Below are 21,732 nucleotides of genomic sequence, written 5' to 3' on the forward strand. Positions count from 1 at the left end.
ACTAGCAGGCCAAAATCCAAGGGAAGGCTGAAATCCAAAGAAAAAAGCTACAACATCTAAGCCACTTTTGGCCTGAAGGCTCCGTCATTCCTGTAAAACTTGAATTTGGTTTTGGCAAACTTGCAGGGTGGTGGAGATAGAAGTCAAATCCCAAACGGGAGGAGAGAGTTTAGTAGAAGATTTTCCCAAATTAAATTGTGGTGCAAAAAGCTATACCCTTAGGGTATAAGATGTGTACCCAGATGTGATTAAGTTAAGGATCTTGAGATGTAGAGATTATCTCAAATTATCTTCTTCCTCTGTTTCCCGCAACACCAGGAGACATCTTTGACTGTTCTTAAAGGCAATAATTGCCAACCTGGAATTCTATGTACCATGAGAAAATATTTTTGAGAGTGAAGGTAAAGTAAAAATGTTGAGAGACATGAAAATCGAGAGAGTGCAACTAGCACTCCCACACTAACGAAAATTCTAGAGGATGTACTGCAGGCAAAGGAAAGTAATCTCATAGAAGATGTAAGATACGAAAGGCATAAAGAGCAAAAAAAGTGAATATGGTTGAATTTAAATGAATGATGATTTAAAAGAGATATAATAACATCTTATGAGATAAAGTTATAATATAGAATTAAAATATTCAATAACATATAAGTGAAGACAGAACATTATACAAAATTGAACTATAAAGCAAGTCTCAACAAATCTAACATGATTAAAATCATATAGCGAATACTCTCTTGCCACAGTAAAATTAAGCTAGAAATCAATAACAAATAAATGGTTAAAACAGACAGACCAAATGGGGGCACTACTTAAGTCCTGTTGGAGAAGATCAGAACTTGGGAAAAAAGGTAAAGCCAGTGGCAGTGAGGATAGAGGGGGAAAAAAATAAAGATATATTTAGAAAGTGAAATAGCTACAGCAATTTAGGATGCATAGTGGATAGTAGGGCCATCAAGGTGGACTGGAAATACTGGTAAAGAGGCACGTTTGCAGAGAGAAATGAGTTTGATTTGTCTACAAGACTAGTCAACAATTATGTTTCCTTCCAGTCTTATTCCTATATATTTCCTTCTTTAACATAATAATAATAATTATTATATTATTTAATATAATTTATATTCCTTATTTTTACTTAATATTATATTACACAGGCATTTTTACATGCTATCACATACACTTGATAAAATGGTAACATAATATTCTTTCCAGATAATATCATAGTTTACTTAGCCAGTATCTTATTGCTGGACATCCTTTGAAAGGATATTTTGATTAAGTTTTTATGCACAAAGTTTTAATAAAATATTTAGGATTACTCCTTTAGGATAGAGTTAAGGAAATTAAGCTGGGCATTGTGGCTCATGCCTGTAATCCTAGCACTGTGGAAGGCTGAGGTAGGAGGATCACTTGAGGTCAGTAGTTCAAATGCCAGCCAGGGCCACATAGCAAGATCCTGACCCTCTTTAGAAAAACAAAAAAAAAAACAGAAGAAGTGTAATTACTACATCAAAAGACATAAACATTTTTAGGGCACTTGACACATTGCCAAAATGTCTTCTAAAAGATTTGTATTGATTTACATTTCCACCAGCAATGAATGAAGTCTCGTTAATAATATTAGAAATTGCATTATTGATTGTTAAAAATCTGTGTAATTCATAGGTGAAAAATAGAAAGTTGCCTTAATTTGCAGTTTTCTGATTACTGTGAGGTTAGATATTTTCCATATTTGCTGCAGACATATTTTCTTTTCTGTGAATTCATCCCTTTGTATATCAATTTAAGTCTTAGTGTTTTAGCAAATTTATATCAGTGTTACCAAATTAATTGTGATTTTTTTTCTTCCAGGTTTATGTTTGTCCCTTAATTTTAACTGTGGTTTTTTTTTTTTGGAAGGGGATAAATAGAAGTTTTACATATTCACACAGTTAAATATTTATTTTTTTCATTACTTTTTGGCTGTCTCCTAAAAACTTGATAAATATTAACTTTTATTTTTCCTATGTTTTGATTTGTTTCTAGATATTTAACTCAAACCATCTGGAATTTATTTTGATGCTAGTTGTGAAGTGAGAATCTACAGGATTTTTCCCCCTAATTGCTAAACAATTTCTCCAACATAATTTATTGAATAACTCTGTCCTTTTCCATTGACTAAATATATTTTATGTACGTTGGATTCATATTATATTCAAGTTTATTTCAGGGCTTTGTTGCACCAAAAGGTATAAAAGGTATTTATAACTGCACAGTTACAATATGCTTTAGTATCTAGTAGATATTTTTGAATACCATATGATAGGATATTATTTTGTTGCTTTCCTTCTAGAAATATTTTCAGTGAGGATTATTCATTGATTGCATGCATTTTAAAACACCAATATAAAGAACTTAAAAAAATTTACAACATGATAACATGGTCATAGAAATAATGCAAATAGTATAAAGGATATAAGGCAAAAAGAAAACAGCTTTCCCTGTGCCCCTTCAAACTCTCAGTTCTGCTCGTTGGGGACTATTGTTAACATTTTGTTGTATTTTTCCAGAAATTGTATGTATATGTATATGTACACACACACACACACACCCCACACAATGTACACACTATAAATAAAAATATATGTTTATTCTCCCCCTCTATTTTTACAAATTGGATATTATACATTCAGTCCTCAAATTTATTTTTTTAGCTCACTTTTTATAATAGTAGCAGTTTCTTTATCCAGAATAAACTTTAAAATAACTAGCGCAGTTCCAAAATATCCCACCAAAGTTTTGTCTGGAATTGTATTAACTCTCATACAAATTAACAGGCATATTGAATTTCCTTCACTTTGCAATATTAAGGAAGTGCTTCCTCTGGCCCCTAGGTCTTTGCTAAGGAATTTTCCACATCTACTTCAGTCCCACTTTTCTCCCTTTCAACTATCTAACTCTAAACCACCCTTCAGGTATTATTAATAGCTTAGGATATTTTTTCCCATAAGCCTTTCTATATGTATTTTTCCTGGACTTAGTGTTTTAATAAAAATCATAGTAATTCTAATGGGTTTTGGAGATTCTAATGGGATTTCTTGATATCTAAGATATAATGTGCAAATAATAAGAGTTTATTTCTGGTTCACCTTTATTGCACTGACCAGAACTTCCTATGCAATATTAAGTAATAATGGTGATGGTAGACACCCTAGTATTATGTCTACTTTTGATGAATACGCCATTTGGGTCTTACTTTAAAATATGTTATCTACTGGGGATTTGAAACAAGTACTCTTTACCATGTTAAGAAGGTGACTGTTTACTTCTCTTCTTGCAGAGAATATATTAGGAATGACTTTGATTTTATTAAATATCCTTTTGGCATCTGTCGAGATGATTGTGATGTTTTAAGTGACTTATTTATATTAAGAAATATAAATAATTTTCTACAAATAGAAAAATATTTCCTATTACAGCATCTTGATTACATGCCTAGAATAAAATCCGTTCGGTTCTGGTGGATTAAAAATACATATTGTTGCTTTCTTTTTCTCACAGTTTGTTTAGGAGTTTTTCACCTATGTTAAATAAGAAGGGTTAGTAAAATCTCTTTTATTTGAAAGGAGCATTTAGAATGAGAGAACATCAACATTTAAGGGGTAGGTATTCTCCACTCAGGGTAGAAATGAGAAAGTTATAAATGAAGAAGTTGATGTTCTGATTCATGAAAACAGTATCTTGTGAATTTGATTAGCATGAACCAATATAATCTAATCATCCCTGGATGAATCAAGGTCCTCAAACTGCAGATCTTAGGAATGGATGCTATATTTGGGTAGAGCTATAAAGCATAATAATAACCATGAGAACTGAGTGAAAGCAGTCACCCATACCAATTTTCATTACCAAATCCCAGGTCAAAGACCATTTATAAGGTACAAAAATATTACAAAATTACTTCACAGGGTAGATAATGTAGATTTCTTATATTTTTCAATTATTTGAAATTATATTTTTCAAATATATTTCAATTATATTTTTCAAATATTTCATAATAATATTCAATTATCTGAGGGCTTAAACCAGTGGTACCCAAACTTTTTGCCACCAGGGACCAGCTTCATGGAAGATAATTTTTCCACGGACTGAAGAGTGGGGCAGGGGGTGAGGGATGGTTTTAGGATGAAATTGTTCCACCTCAGATCATCAGACATTAGATTCATAAGGAGCACACAATCTAGATCCCTCGCAGGTGCAGTTCACAGTAGGGTTCAGGCTCCTATGAGAATCTAATGCCATGGCTGATCTGACAGGAGGGAGAGCTCAGGCAGTAATGCTAGCTTACTGCTCCCCTCCTGCTGTGCAGCCCAGTTCCTAACAGACCATGATCACTACCCATCTGCAGCCTGGGAGTTAGGGACTCCTGGCTTAAACTATATACTAACCCCTGTTAACCAGTATCTTTGAAGGAATTTTCTTTTCATTTAACTTTAAAGGGGTTCTACTTTTCCCCTCGCCATTCTGCAATCCAAATATATTTTAAAGCACTGCAAATGTATAGGAACGCTTATATTCAAAACTACCAGCAAGTTTCCTAATGCTGAAGACAATATGCAAGTAATTCAGATGTCATTTAACCTTTTCAATACAAGATTTCTATCACAGACAATACCTTTCTTACCCATTAGTGAAAAAAAAATCCTGTAGCACCTCTTAATTCAAAAGAAAGAATCTTAAACTCATTAAATCCTTCTGAAGCTATGAAGGTCAACTTTGCTTTGGCTTCTGGTTTAAGTCATTTACTGATACCCCAGCACATGGTTGAAATTACTTTAGCAGATCTATGTTAGGCATAACTTATTCATCTGGCTTTGCAATAACATTGGTTTTTCTAATTAATACTCAGTCTTAGGCATAAAATCTGGCATGAGAATTTAAATGATTTAGCCAAGGACTGACAGATGTGGGAATCATTCCCAGTTTCAACGATTCTGTTATATACCTCTTCACATAACTTTCTTCAGTATAGCCAATTCTCTGAGACTAAAAATACAATGACAGTTACATTCTTTTCTATTTTTCTTATGGATAAAGTTTCATTTCCCTATAAACCTATTGGAAACTTGTTAGAATAGGCATAATCTTGACTTCATTTGTAGCAACCACATTTATACATTATTTAACTTGGCTCATGAAATTTATTCCTTATGCAGAGAAGTTATATCTATCATTTTCCCTCCAATCTTGGCCTTTGGGTAGAATGTTCAGAAGATACAAGGAAGGGTATCCCTCTCCTAAGGTCATTCTTGATTAATGTACTTATTTTTCGAGGCTTACACAATGTGAAGGTTTAACACTAAAATCAGTAATATCCTTCATTTCCGTAGACCAAAGGCTCTTGTCACATGGCAGCTTAAGCTGTCACCAGCGATCATGGCTGGGGGTGGGGTGGGTGGAGAGTCTCTAGGTCTTCTCTCAATATTTATATAGATGTTCCTCAATTTATAACAGGGTTATGTACAGATAAACCCATCACAAGTTAAAAATGCCGTAAGTTAAAATGCATTTAATACAATTAACTTACTGAATATCATAGCTTAGCATTGCCTGCCTTAAATGGCTTATAACACTTACATTATCCTATGTTTGGGCAAAATCATCTGGCAAAACAGTACACTGTAGAGTATCAGTTGTTTGCCCGTGTGATCATGCGGCTGACTGGGAGCTACAGCATGCAGCAAGCTGTCCAATATTGCAAGAGTCTCATACCCATTTCTACTGAATGCATAGTGCTTTCAAACCATTGTACAGTTGAAAACTTGTAAGTCAAAGCATTGTAAGTTGGGAGACTATATGTAGATATGACGCATTTTTAAAATTTTCTGAACATAAACAATATTTCTGAGTAGTTTGCTTCACTTTAGTAAATTATGCTAAGAAAATTTGTCTGTACTTTGGAGTAAGGCAAAAATATGAATACATACCTTTGTAATGTCACTCTAAATTATTGTGCAACAGCCCTTTCCAAGAATTACTGAATTATTTAGAGGATTTTATTTTTGCTTGACTTACTCTTTACTCTTAATTAGGGCTTAAATTCCATAAAATTAGGTGTTAACTTTTAGATTTCTCTCTGGAAGTAAAGGTAATGCCAGTGGTTGTGGTTTTCTTACCCTGTAGGACATTAAACACTGTATCTATTAGCAAGCTCATTTTAGCTTTCCTTTGACTAGATAACTATATACCTTAGGCTCCTCAAATTCTGGTTTGAACCAGTTTCACCATCTTGTTGATTCCTTGATAATGAGTTAAAAAATGTTTGACACATATTCACTACAGCATCGAGACAAGAGATAAGTCTTAATTTTTAAAAATTTTTCCTTAACTGGTATCCTGTTTAACACAGTTCACTTTTATGGCCAAAACCTCCTATATGTCATTCTCTTCCCTAGCTCTTCTCAACGAAGTATAAAGGTTGGTGGTTTCCAATAGTTTAAAAAATGAGAAAATTATAAACTCCTGAGGTACATTTCTGTATGCAAACACCAAGTAAAGCATTTTAAAAATCCTTGTCACTGGCAAGTACATGCATGCTTTTTTCCCCTTAAAATTAAAAAATACATATATATGTATGTATGTTATGAGCAAATTTAAAATGTCATATCAAACCAATGCTCCAAATGCAGCAATTAGAGGAAAAATAAATAAATGACAAATATCGTATTTTTAAAGACATCAGAGTAATGCAGAAGCAAGGACTAGATAATATTCCAGAGGAGGAAGACTCCTTTTTAATAAGATTTTGCTACCAATCAATTTTCTTACCCCTAGGATATTTGCTAATTCTAAGCTTGGATTAAGAACTGAACTTGATGCAGATAGAGGGAGGGAAAAAGAAACAGTGGATCTCTTGGTAGTTGAGGTTGTCATGATAGATTGAAATTTTGAGGAACCCAAAACATATGACAAACTTTCCTCATGAGATATTTACTGAATTTTGGGCCTGTGGGGAAAGTGGAAAAGTTCAGCCACAAGCTTCTAAAAGGCAGAATAAATGTAGTGTTTAAGAGAGAAAGTCCCTTAAGGAAGAACTGCTTCAAAAATACTAGCCATATCCCCATAAAGACATTTTCTAGAAAGCAGACACTAAAAAGCTAATCTCAAAATTTCTTAAGGAAAGAAATGAATCTCCCACAGTACCCAAGCTGGGGAGACAAAATATGGCAAACTCAGTCAAAATGGATGATAGGCCCAAAGACACTCCAGTAGTACATTGTAATTTACTAAAACTGCAGCCCGCAACTAACCTAATCTTTTTTGGATTGAGGGAATCAGCCTTTCACATTACTTGCCTTGCAGAGAAAAGATGAAACACTTGCTAGTGGAATATACATCATCTCCTTCTCTATGATACTTTCATACACTATATCTGGCATTACAAGACATACAAGGAGAAAGGATAATATTTGCAATAATCAGGTTTAAAAATAGACAATAGAAGCAGGCCCACAAATGCTATAGATATTAATGTTTATCATACAAAGAGATAAAAATGACAATAATAAATATTGTAAAGAACATATAGGAAAAAATAGACAGATCGAATAAAAATATTGAAAATTTTAAAGCAGTACCAGAATCTATAATAAAGAGATGAGCATCAGGATTTTAAGGATGAGCAAAAATGACTAAAGAAGCTTTGTGGAAAGGGGAAACCGAAGAAAGGAAAAGGGAAAAGAGGAAAAAAAAAAAAAAAGAAATAGTGTTGGTCCCTCAAGAGGGAGAATTTCTTCCTCAGTGGCAGAGAGCAGAAAGAGCATTTACTGTCTTTCCACATATTGGAGGAATGTCATCTTCCTAAATGAAGGTTATTTGGAGGAATACAGTCATCTCCTTGTTGAAATCTAATCTGGTTAAATTGAGGCTGGTGTCTTCAACACATTCTAACTGTGCAAAATTTTTTGGCCTTGGCCATGTAATGTGAGATTTACCTAATTCTCTAATGAAATGAATACATAAGAAAAAAACAACTACTTCGAATTTCATATGGAACCAAAAAAGCCCATATAGCCAAGACAATCCTAAGCAAAAAGAACAAAGCTGGAAGTATCACACTACCTGACTTCAAACTATACTACAAGGCTACAGTAACCAAAACAGCATGGTACTGGTACCCAAACAGAGATATAGACCAACGGAATAGAACAGAGGCCTCAGAAATAACACCACACGTCGACAACCATCTGATCTTCAACAAACCTGATAAAAACAACCAATGGGGAAAGGATTTCCTATTTAATAAATGGTACTGGGAAAACTGGCTAGCCATATGCAGAAAACAGAAACTGGACCCCTTCCTTAAACCTTACACAAAAATTAACTCAAGATGGAATAAAGGCTTAAACGTAAAACCTAAAAACCCTAGAAGAAAACCTAGGTAATACCATTCAGAACATAGGCACGGGCAAAGACTTCATAACTAAAATACCACAAGCAATTGCAACAAAAGCCAAAATTGACAAATGGGATTTAATTAAACTAAAGAGCTTCTACGCAGCAAAAACAAAACAACTGTCATCAGAGGAACAGGCAACCTACAGAATGGGAGAAAATTGTTGCAATCCATCCATCTGACAAAGGTCTAATATCCAGAATCTACAAGGATCTTAAACAAATTTACAAGAAAAAAAAACAAACAACCCCATCAAAAAGTGGGTGAAGAATACAAGCAGACAAGTCTCAAAAGAAGACATTTATGCAGCCAACAAACATGAAAAAAGGCTCATCATCACTGGTCATTAGAGAAATGCAAATCAAAACCACAATGAGATACCATTTGATACCAGTTAGAATGGCTATCAGGAAGCAACAGATGCTGGCGAGGATGCAGAGAAATAGGAATGCTTTTACACTGTTGGTGGGAATGTAAATTAGTTCAACCATTGTAGAAGACAGTGCGGTGATTCCTCAAGGATCTAGAACCAGAAATACCATTTGACCCAGCAATCCCATTATTGGGTATATACTCACAGGATTATAAATCATTCTAGTATAAAGACACATGCACACGTATGTTTACTGCAGCACCCTTTACAATAGCAAAGACTTGGACCAACCCAAATGCCCATCAGTGATAGACTAGATAAAGAAAATATGGCACATATTCACCATGGAATACTATTCAGCCATAAAATAGAATGGGTTCATGTCCTTTGCAGGGACATGGATGAAGCTGGAAACCATCATCCTCAGCAAACTAACATGGGAACAGAAAACCAAACACTGCCTGTTCTCACTCATAAGTGGGAGTTGAACTATGAGAACACATGGACACAGGGAGAGGAACATCACACACTGGGGCCTGTCGGGGCGTGGGGGGCAAGAGGAGGGAGAGCCTTAGAACAAATACCTAATACATGCAGGGTTTAAAACCTAGATGACAGGTTGATAGGTGCAGCAAACCACCATGGCCCATGTATACCTATGTAACAAACCTGCACATTCAGCACATGTGTTCCAGAACTTAAAGTAAAATAAAATAAAAAATTAAAATAAAAAAAAAGAAGTTTAGAGAAGTCCAAGAAAAATACAAAGGAGACCACACCCAAGAATGTAGTCAAATAGCTGAAAACTAATGAAAAAGAGAAAATTGTAAAAACAGAGAAAAGAGACATGTTGCCTTCAAAGAAGCAACAGGACATAAGACTGACTTTTCAACAAAATTTTTGGAAGCCAAAGGCAATAGAATGGCATATGTAAAGTGCTAAAGGAAAATATAACTGCCAACTATAAAAGTGAGTATAGAGTTCTATACTCAGTTAGAACCTCTTTGAAAAATGAAGGCAATTTATTGCAAGCAGAACTACACCATAAGAAAAAAGATACAATTTTTTAAAGCTAAACAAGAATGAATGGAAGTACAGTACTACATGAAGGAATTTAGAAAAGGTACAGTTCAGAAAAGTTAAATCTATTGGTAATACAAGGGAATGTTGAGCACTTAAAAAAAATGATAATAAAATCATGTGGGTTAATAAAATATAGACAAACAAAATATACAACAATAATAGCACAATGGGCAAGAGGCTGACTCACCTAAGTAGAACCAGGAAGACAGGGCCACTAAAAAGTGTGTAAGATTAATTCAGCTAAAAATTCTAAACAAATTGCTAAAGGCTGATGTGAGCTAAAATAAGAGTATAAAATCCTTTGGAGCCATGTACATGACATGAATTAGCGCCCATTCATAGGTTCTTCTCCCTAGGGCTCATGAAGTGTTCATTAGAAAGATTGGGGACAGAGCAAGAGACCAGAAGAAGCATCGAACGAAGATGAGCCTTAGAAAATGGTAGTAGCCAAGTTGTGGGAAAGATATCATGCTATGCTTGGTCCTTTCTCCACTAAGAACAAAAGACCTAAACAACTGGGGTATGGGGTTTGGAGAGGTGGATAGCAAACCATGTCATCCCTAGACCACAAGTGAGCTGGAAGCTGGGGAGGAAAAAACTTCCAACCACTGGGGGAGGAGCCATGAAACCATTCTGGATCTAGACCATTAGAAATTTTTTGCTAGTACTGGAGTAAAAGGATTAAGAAAGCACCATCCTTAGACACAGGGACACAGGATCTACTGAAGAATGAGGCTAAACTAAGACAACAGGGAATTCCCCTGGCCTCATCAGCAGGAAAATCAAACACCAACAGTTTGCTGTTGGCAAGTAAGATACCTTGGAGAGTGACCTATTCTGAAACTCAGGAACACAGGGAAGGCTAAAACCTGAGGGTGGGATTAGGAACCTCAAGAAAAACTATCCAGCAAACTAACCCTCACCCTAATGATAAAGTAATAGCAGAGGAATGAAGCCAGTAGTACACTGAAGACAAACCCAGCAACAGGGAAACATAAACCAGCTCCACTCCTGACAAGTTTGACACAACCTTCTCCAACATACACAATAATGGAAGAAGAAAAAAAAAAAAAAATGCCTGCCCATTTTCAGGCATAAATATGACTTACCTGAATCTTACTGTTCTACACACTCTCTGGCAATTAGAACATTAGGAAAGTGCTCACTTTGGCAGTACATACTCTTAAAATTAGAATGATACAGAGAAGATTAGCATGGCTCCTATGCAAGGATGACAGACAAATTCATGAAGCATTTCATTAAAAAAGAGAGAAAGAGACATATAAAAGCAAGAAAAAATGAACTCACTGTCAAAAAAACAATGCAACAAAAGAACAAGATTCAAGAGATAATGTAGACATTAAAATTATCTGACAAGTAACTTAAAATAACTACAATTAATATGGTTCTAGTGGGAAAAAAATTAACAACATGCACAAAAAGACAGCATTTCAGCAGAGAAATGGAAATTATAAGAAATTAATGGAAATACTAGAAATGAAACATGGTAACAGAGATAAAGATTATTTTCAATGCACTCAAAACATCAAGGAAAGTCGGTGAAATTGAATGTAGGTCAATAGAAATTATCCAAATTGAAGGACAAAAAGAAAAATGTGGGAAATTAAAAATGGCTCATAGCACCCAAGAGCTGTGGTGTCATATCAAATGGTCTACCCTATGTAGAATAGTAATCCCAGTGGCTGGGGCTGGGGGTGGAAATGACAGATAAAAGAGAGAAACCAAATAAATATTTGGAGAGTTGACATTGGTTGAAGATGGTTAACATTTTTCCAAAATAATGTAAGACATGAAGCCACAGATCTGAAAAGGTCAGAGAACCATAACCAGGATAAATAAAAGTGACAAAAATAAAACCACCTGGATACATCATATTCAAAGTGCTAAAAGTGAAAGATAAAGGGATAATCTTAGAGACAACCAGATGTAAAAAGACATGTTACATACAGAGCAACAAATATAAGAATTAGAGTAGACTATTCATCAGGAATTATGCAAGCTAGAAAATAATGGAAAGAAATATTTAAAGTGCTGAAAAAATTGTCAAACCAGAATTTTATATGTTATGGAACTATCTTTCATACATAAAAAAGAAATAAAGACTTTCAGACAAATATAAACAGAGGTGTTAGAAAAATTTCTTCAGAAAGAATCAGAGCTAGACAGAAATTTAAATTACACAAAGAAATGATGAAGATAAAAGACTTTTTTTCCTTGTTTTAATTGCTCTAAAACATAGCCAACTCTTTAAAGCAAAAAATAGAAAGACTACTTTGGGATTACAACATGTGTAAAGGTGAAATATAAGAAAATGATAGAACAACAGATAGGAGGAGGGAGGAACTGGAGTGTACTATTGTAAAGTTCTAACATTCCATGTGAGTGATGTTATTTGAAGGCAAACTGTGATTAATTAAGGCATGCATTATAAATTCTATGTCAACCACTAAAAAGTCAAAAAGAAGTATAAGTAAACCAATGGTAGAGATAATATTGAGTTTAGAAATAAAAAAAAAAAAAACAATTCGGCCCAGCGTGGTACTGTAATCCCAACACTTTTGGAGGCCGAGGTGGGCAGAACACAAGGTCAGGAGTTCGAGACCAGCCTGGCCAGTATGGTGAAACCCTGTGTCTACTTAAAAATATAAAAATTAGCTGGGCGTGGTGGTGCATGCCTGTAGTCCCAGCTACTCAGGAGGCAGAGGCAGGAGAATTGCTCGAACTTGAGAGGCGGAGGTTGCAATGAGTTGAGATTGCACCACTGCACTCCAGCCTCCAGCCTGGGCAACAGAGTGAGACTCTGTCTCAACAATAACAACAACAACAACAACAAAAACAAAACAACAACCAAAAAAACCCCACCAATTCAAGAGCAGGCAGAAAAAGACAAAAAGAGAATAAAGGACAAATTAAATAAATAGCAGACAACTAGCAAGATGATAGATTTAAATCTGACAATATCAATAATTTCATTTAATGTAAATAATATAAACACAACTAAATAAAAGAGTATGTTATACATTTTTTTTAAGTGAAATCTATTGGGAAAACAAAATGGTGCAGCCACTGTGAGAAACAGTTTGGCAGTTCCTCAAAAAGTTAAAAATAGAGTTACCACATGACTCAGCTATTCTACTCCTATGCATATGCCCAAGAGAAGGGAAAACATACGTTCACACAAAGAGCTGTACATGAATGTTCGTAGCAGCATTATTCAAAATAGCCAGAAAGTGAAAACAACCCAAGTGCCTATCAACTGATGAACTGGATAATTTATGTAATTACAGTCATACAATGAAATCTTGTTCAACCATAAGAAGTGAAAGAAAGATACATGCTACAACATAGATGAACTCTCAAAACATGCTGAAAGAAGACAGACACAATAGGCCACATATTGCATATTTCATTTATATGAAATATCCATAATATGAAAATCCATAGAGAAATAAAGTAAATTAGTGATTGCCAGGGGTTGGAGCAAGGAGAGAATTGGAATTGACTGCTAACAGGTATGAATTTCTTCTTGGGGGGATGGAAATGTTCTGGGACTAAACAGAGATGACAGCTGTACAACATTGTGAATAGTCTAAAAACCACTAAATTGTACATTTTTTTTTTTTTTTTGAGATCGAATCTTGCTCTGTCGCTCAGGCTGGACTGCAGTGGCACAATCTTGGCTCAATGCAAGATCTGCCTCCTGGGTTCCGGCCATTCTCCTGCCTCAGCCTCCCAAGTAGCTAGGACTACAGGCGCCCACCACTACGCCCAGCTAATTTTGTTTTTGTAGTTTTTAGTAGAGACAGGGTTTCACCATGTTAGCCAGGATGGTCTCAATCTCCTGATCTCATGATCTGCCCGCCACGGCATCCCAAAGGGCTTCGATTACAGGTGTGAGCCACCGTGCCTGGCCTAAATTGTATATTTTTAAAATGTTTTAAATCGTGAATTTTATGTGAATTTTTTCTCAATTTTAATAATTAAAAAGAGACCTGACTACATCCTGTCTACAAGAAACTTACTTTAAATGACAAAACAAAAATAGTTCAAAATAAAAGGGTAGAAAGTCATATGCCATGCAAACACTAATCATAAGAAAACTGGTGTTGCAATATTAATATCAGAAAACATGACTTCAGTGTAGGAACATTTCTGGAGACAAACAGGAAAATTAGCCAGGTGCAGTGACTCATGCCTGTTATCCCAGCACTTTGGGAAGCCAAGGTGGGTTGATCACCTGAGGTCACGAGTTCGAGACCAGCCTGACCAACATGATGAAACCCCATCTTGAGTTGAAAACCATGGCACGAGAACTGTGTGACGCATGCACAAGCTTCAGTAGGTGATTCGATTAAGTGAAAGAAAGGGTATGAAGATCAAATGAATGAAATGAAGCGAAAAGAGAACTTTAGAGAAAAAAGAGTAAAAAGAAATGAACAAAGCCTCCAAGAAATATGGGACTATGTGAAAAGACCAAATCTACATTTGATTGGCTTACCTGAAAGTGATGGGGAGAATGGAACCAAGCTGGAAAACACTCTTCAGGATATTATCCAGGACAACTTCCACAATCTAGTAAGGCAGGTCAACATTCAAATGCAGGAAATACAGAGAACACCACAAAGATACTCCTCTAGAAGAGCAACTCCAAGACACATAACTGTCAGATTCACCAAGGTTAAAATGAAGGAAAAAATGTTAAGGGCAGCCAGAGAGAAAGATCAAGTTACCCAGAAAGGGAAGCCCATCAGACTAACGGCGGATCTGTTGGCAGAAACTCTACAAGCCAGAAGAGAGTGGGGGCCAATATTCTACATTCTTACAGAAAAGAATTTTAAACCCAGAATTTCATATCCAGCCAAACTAAGTTTCATAAGTGAAGGAGAAGTAAAATCCTTTACGACAAGCAAATGCTGAGATATTTTGTCACCACCAGGCCTGCCTTACAAGAGCTCCTGAAGGAAGCACTAAACATGGAAAGGAACAACTGGCACCAGCCACTGCAAAAACGTATCAAATTGTGAAGACCATCGATGCTAGGAAGAAACTGCATCAACTAACGAGCAAAATAACCAGCTAACAATCATAATGACAGGATCAAATTCACACATAACAATATTAACCTTAAATGTAAATGGGCTAAATGCCCCCAATTAAAAGACACAGACTGGCAAATTGGATAGAGTCAAGACCCACCAGTGTGCTGTATTCAGGAGACCCATCTCATGTGCAGAGACACAGATAGTGTCAAAATAAAGGGATGGAGGAAGATCTACCAAGCAAATGGAAAACAAAAACAAGCAGGGGTTGCAATCTTAGTCTCTGATAAAACAGACTTTAAACCAACAAAGATCAAAAGAGACAAGGAAGGCCATTATATAATGGTAAAGGGATCAATTCAACAAGAAGAGCTAACTATCCCAAATATATATGCGCCCAATACAGGAGCACCCAGATTCATAAAGCAAGTCCTGAGAGACCTATAAAGAGACTTAGACTCCCACACAATAATAATGGGAGACTTTAACACCCCACCGTCAATATTAGATCAACGAGACAGAAGATAACAAGGATATCCAGGACTTGAACTCAGCTCTGCACGAAGCAGACCTAATAGACATCTACAGAACTCTCTACCTTAAATCAACAGAATATACATTCTTCTCAGCACCACATCACACTTATTCCAAAATTGACCACATAGTTGGAAGTAAAGCATTCCTCAGCAAATGTAAAAGAACAGAAATTATAACCAACTGTCTCTCAGACCACAGTGCAATCAAATTAGAACTCAAGATTAAGAAACTCACACAGAACTGCACAACTCCATGGAAACTGAAAAACCTGCTCCTGAATGACTAATGGGTAAATAACAAAATGAAGGCAGAAATAAAGACGTTCTTTGAAACCAATGAGAACAAAGACATGACGTACCAGCATCTCTGGGATACATTTAAAGCAGTGTGTAGAGGGAAACTTATAGCACTAAATGCCCACAAGCGAAAGCAAGAAAGATCTAAAATTGACACCCTAACATCACAATTAAAAGAACTAGAGAAGCAAGAGCAAACAAATTTAAAAGTTAGGAGAAGGCAAGAAATAACTAACATCAAAGCAGAACTGCAGGAGATAGAGACACCAAAAAACCCTTCAAAAAAATCAATGAATCCAGGAGCTGGTGTTTTGAAAAGATCAACAAAATTGATAGACCGCTAGCAAGACTAATGAAGAAGACAAGAGAACAATCAAATAGATGCAATAAAAAATGATAAAGGGGATATCACCATGGATCCCACAGAAATACAAACTACCATCAGAGAATACTACAAACACCTCCACCAAATAAACTAGAAAATCTAGAAGAAATGAATAAATTCCTGGACACATACACCCTCCCAAGAGTAAACCAGGAAGAAATTGAATCTTTGAATAGACAAAAACAGGCTCTGAAATTGAGGCAATCATTAACAGCCTACCAACCAAAAAAAGTCCAGGACCAGACAGATTCACAGCCGAATTCTACCAGAGGTACAAAGAGGAGCTGGTACTATTCCTTCTGAAAATATTCCAATCAATAGAAATAGAGGGAATCCTCCCTAACTCATTTTACGAGGCCGACATCATCCTGATACCAAAGCCTGGTAGAGACACAACAAAAAAGGAGAATTTTAGACTAATATCTCTGATGAACATCGATGCAAAAATCCTCAATAAAATACTGGCAAACTGAATCTAACAGCATATTGAAAAGCTTATCCACCAAGATCAAGTTGGCTTCATCCCTGGGATGCAAGGCTAGTTCAATGTATGCAAATCAATACACATAATCCATCACATAAACAGAACCAAAGACAAAACCACATGATTATCTCAATAGATGCAGAAAAGGCCTTTGACAAAGTTCAACAGCGCTTCATGCTAAAAATTCTCAATAAATTAGGTATTGATGGGAAGTATCTCAAAATAATAAGAGCTATTTATGACAAACCCACAGTCAGTAGCATAGTCAATGGGCAAAAACTGGAAGCATTCCCTTCGAAAACTGGTACAAGATAGGGATGCCCTCTCTCACCACTATTACTCAACATAGTTTTGGAAGTTTTGGCCAGGGCAATCAGGCAAGAGAAAGAAATAAAGAGTATTCAATTAGGAAAAGAGGAAGTCAAACTGTCCCTGTTTGCAGATGACATGATTGTATATGTAGAAAACCCCATCATCTCAGCCCAAAAGCTCCTTAAGCTGATAAGCAACTTCAGCAGTCTCAGGATACAAAATCAATGGGCAAAAATCACAAGCATTCCAATACATCAATAACAGACAAACAGAGAGCCAAATCATGAATGAACTCCCATTCACAATTGCTACAAAGAGAATAAAATACCCAGGAATCCAACTTACAAGGGATATGAAGGACCTCTTCAAGGAGAACTACAAACCACTGCTCAACAAAATAAAAGAGGACACAAACAAATGGAAGAACATACCATGCTCATGTACAGGAAGAATCAATATCGTGAAAATGGCCATACTGCCTAAGGCAATTTATAAATTCAATGCCATCCCCATCAAGCTACCAATGACTTTCTTCACAGAATTGGAAAAAACTACTTTAAAGTTCATATGGAACCAAAGAAGAGCCCACATTGCCAAGCAAGAAGAACAAAGCTGGAGGCATCACGCTACCTGACTTCAAACTATACTACAAGGCTACAGTAACCAAAACAGCATGGTACTGGTACCAAAACAGAGATATAGACCAATGGAATAGAACAGAGGCCTCAGAAATAACACCACACATCTACAAACATCTGATCTTTGACAAACCTGACAAAAACAAGAAATGGGGAAAGGATTCCCTATTTAATAAATGGTGCTGGGAAAGCTGGCTAGCCATATAGAGAAAGCTGAAACTGGATCCCTTCCTTACGCCTTATACAAAAATTAATTCAAGATGGATTAAAGACTTAAATGTTAGACCTAAAAACCATAAAAACCCTAAAAGAAAACTTAGGCAATACCATTCAGGACATAGGCATGAGCAAGGACTTCATGACTAAAACACCAAAAGTAATGGCAACAAAAGCCAAAATAGACAAATGGGATCTAATTAAACTAAAGAGCTTCTGCACAGCAAAAGACACTACCATCAGAGTGAATAGGCAACCTACAGAACGGGAGAAAATTTTTGTAATCTACCCATCTGACAAAGGGCTAATATCCAGAATCTACAAAGAACTTAAACAAATTTACAAGAAGAAAATCAAACAACCCCATCAAAAAGTGGGCAAAGGAGATGAATAGACACTTTTCAAAAGAAGACATTTATGCAGCCAACAGACACATGAAAAAATGCTCATCATGACTGGTCATCAGAGAAATGCAAATCAAAACCACAATGAGATACCATCTCACACCACTTAGAATGGCGATCATTAAAAAGTCAGGAAACAACAGGTGCTAGAGAGGATGTGGAGAAATGGGAATGCTTTTACACTGTTGGTGGGACTGTAAACTAGTTCAACCATTGTGCAAGACAGTGTGGCGATTCCTCAAGCATCTAAAACTAGAAATACCATTTGACCCAGCCATCCCATTACTGGGCATATACCCCAAGGATTATAAATCATGCTGCTATAAAGACACATGCACACATATGTTTATTGCAGCACTATTCACAATAGCAAAGACTTGGAATCAACCCAAATGTCCATCAGTGACAGATTGGATTAAGAAAATGTGGCACATATACACCATGGAATACTATGCAGCCATAAAAAAGGATGAGTTCATGTCCTTTGTGGCGACATGGATGAAGCTGGAAATCATCATTCTGAGCAAACTATCACAAGGACAGAAAACCAAACACCACATGTTCTCACTCACAGGTGGGAACTGAACAATGAGAACACTTGGACACAGAGTGGGGAACATCACACACCAGGCCTGTTGTGGGGTGGGGGGATGGGGAAGGGATAGCATTAGGAAAAATACCTAAAGTAAACGACGAGTTAATGGGTGCAGCAAACCAACATGGCACATGTATACATATGTAACAAACCCGCACAGTGTGCACATGTACCCTAGAACTTAAAGTACTAGAAAAAGAAACCCCATCTCTACTAAAAATACAAAATTAGCCAGGCATGGTGGTGCACACCTGTAGCTCCAACTACTTGGGAGGCTGAGGCAGGAGAATCGCTTAAACCCAGGCAGTAGAGGTTGCAGTAAGCCAAGATCACACCACTGCACTCCAGTCTGGGCAACAGAGTGAGACTCTGTCTCAAAATAAAAAAAAAAAGATGAAAATTACATAATGACAAGCAACCAATTCACCAAGAATATACAAAAAAATGCATAATAATCACACATTTAACAAAAGATTTGCAGAATATAGGAAGTAAAATCTGACAGAATAAAAGGTATTAGGTAAGTCCAAAATTACGGTTGGTGTCTCAGAGCACCCAAGAACTATGGTATCATATCAAAAGGTCTTTTGAATCAACACTTTTCTCACTGTAATCAATAAAGCAGTACGACTGAAAATCAGTAAGGGATTAAAAAGCCTGAACAACGCCATCAACCACCTTGACCCAATTGATATTCATATAATAGGCCACCCACACAAGAGAATATTCTTTTCCAAAAATATGAAACTTTCACCAAGATAGACGATATTCTGGGCCTTAAAACAAACAACAATACATTTAAAAGAATTCAAAATCATATGAAGTATAACAGAATTAAAGTACAAATAAAGATTTCTGAAAAAATTCCTATTTGGAAATTTTTATAAAATCTCTTCTAAATAATTAATGGGTCACAGGAGAACTTACAAAGAAAATTAGAAAATAGTTGCAATTGAATGAACATGAAAAAACATTGTATCAAAATTATTGGGATGCAGGTAAAGCTGTCCTCATAGTAAAAGTTTTAGCATTAATGCTTATATTTAAAAATTATAAAAAGGGCATGGTAGCTCATACCTGCAATCCTATCACTTAAGGAGGCCAAGGCAGAAAAATCGCTTGAGGCCAGGAGTTTGAGAACAGCCTGGGCAAGAGGGGGAGACCCCCGTCTCTACAAAAAATAAAAAATAAAAAAAAAAGCTGGGCCTGGTACCACGTTCCTGTAGTTTCAGCAACTCAGGGAGGCTAAGGCAGAGGCAGGAGGATTGCTCCCATCCAGGAGTTTAAGGTTACAGTGAGCTATAGTTGTACCACTGCACTCCATGCTGGACAACAGAGTATGACCCTGTAAAAAAAAAAAAAAGAAAGAAAGAAAAGGAAATCAAAAAGTTCTCACATCAATGATCTGAGCTTTTGTCTTAAGAAAGTAGAAAATTTTTAAGGAAAAGTGAAAGGAAAGAGCTAGTACACAAAAAACTGAAAATGACAAAATTGGAGGACTTACTGCAAGATTTCAAGATTTACTATAATCAAGTAACCAAGACAGAGGGTGATATTGGTGAAAGGACAGACATAAAGATCAGTGGAACCAAGCAGTCCAAATACAGACCCTTATATATATAACCAACTGATTTTTAACAGAATTGCAAAGGCAATTCCATAGAGAAAAGATTGATCATCTTTCTAAACCATAGTGTGGAAAAGAACAACTATTGGAAAAAGAAAACAAAAACTCAACCCATGCCTCAGAACATATACAAAAAAATAAGTCAAAATGGATAATAAATATAAATGAAATATTCGAATCTATAAAACTACTACAATATAATGTAGGATAAAGTCTTTGTGACATTAGGTCATATAAATGTCTCAGAGATTGCTTAGTCAATAATTTTTGTGGACTGTGAACCATAAAAGCAAAATTGATAAATATTTATCCATCAAAATCTTTGAAAACTTTTAAACTTCAGCTCTTCAAAAACCATGTAAGAAAATTAAAGACAAGCAACAGACTGAGAAAAAAAATCTGAAAAACTCTTATCATTTAAAGGTCTCCTATTCCAATATATAAAGCATTCTAAAAACTCAATATGAAGAAATCAAACAACCCAGAGAAAAAACTTTGTGAAAGATTGAGCAGATACTGTATGAAAATAAGGCATGTGGATGACATATAGGCACATAAAAAAGTGTTCTACATTAGTAGTGCTTGGGGAAATACAAACTAAAACCACAGTGAAATTCCACCACACACCTATTAGAATAGCAAACAAAAAACCTGACAATACCAAGGGCTGATGAAGATGTGGCACAAACTGGAATCCTTATTCATTACTGCTGGGAATTCAAAAATGGTGTGACTATTTTGGAAATGAGTTTTCAGTTTCTTAATTTAAATGTATACTTACATGGCACAGCAACTCAACTCCTAGGTATTTACACAAGAAAAAGGAAAATGGGTTCACATTAAAACTGTAGGAATGTTTATAGCAACTTTTTTCAAAGTCACCAAAGACTGGTAACAAGCCAAATGTATTATTCATAGTTGCCCAAAAGTGGAAATAACCCCAAAAATGTCTTTCAACTGGTGAATGGATAAACAAATTGGCATATCCATGCAGTGATAAACTACTCATTAATAAAAAACAAATGGCAGAAACAATAACATAAATGAACTGAGATGTATAATTCTACATAAAAGAAGCCAAACGCAAAATGCTTCATATTATATGGTTCCAATTATATGATATTTTATAAAGGTAAAACTAGAGGGATAGAAAAGAGGTCAGTAGTTGTCAGGATCTGAGGATATCGGGAAGGACTGATTTCAAAAGGGCACAAACCAATTTGAGGGAACGATGGAACTGCTCTATACATTGGTTGCAGTGGTAGTTACATAACTATGTATTTCTCAA

The 21,732-nt window shown here is 35.8% G+C and overlaps 1 non-coding gene across 1 annotated transcript; it reads left to right on the forward strand.

Annotated features, from left to right (window-relative positions):
- Window positions 1-11,048: 11,048 nt before the first annotated feature.
- On the forward strand, window positions 11,049-11,156 carry LOC116272856. The gene has a single exon (XR_004181405.1). It is a non-coding gene; the product is annotated as a U6 spliceosomal RNA (small nuclear RNA).
- The last annotated feature ends 10,576 nt before the right edge of the window (window positions 11,157-21,732 follow it).

The sequence above is a fragment of the Papio anubis genome, unplaced genomic scaffold (assembly GCF_008728515.1).
Source record: "Papio anubis isolate 15944 unplaced genomic scaffold, Panubis1.0 scaffold228, whole genome shotgun sequence".
Classification (NCBI taxonomy): domain Eukaryota; kingdom Metazoa; phylum Chordata; class Mammalia; order Primates; family Cercopithecidae; genus Papio; species Papio anubis.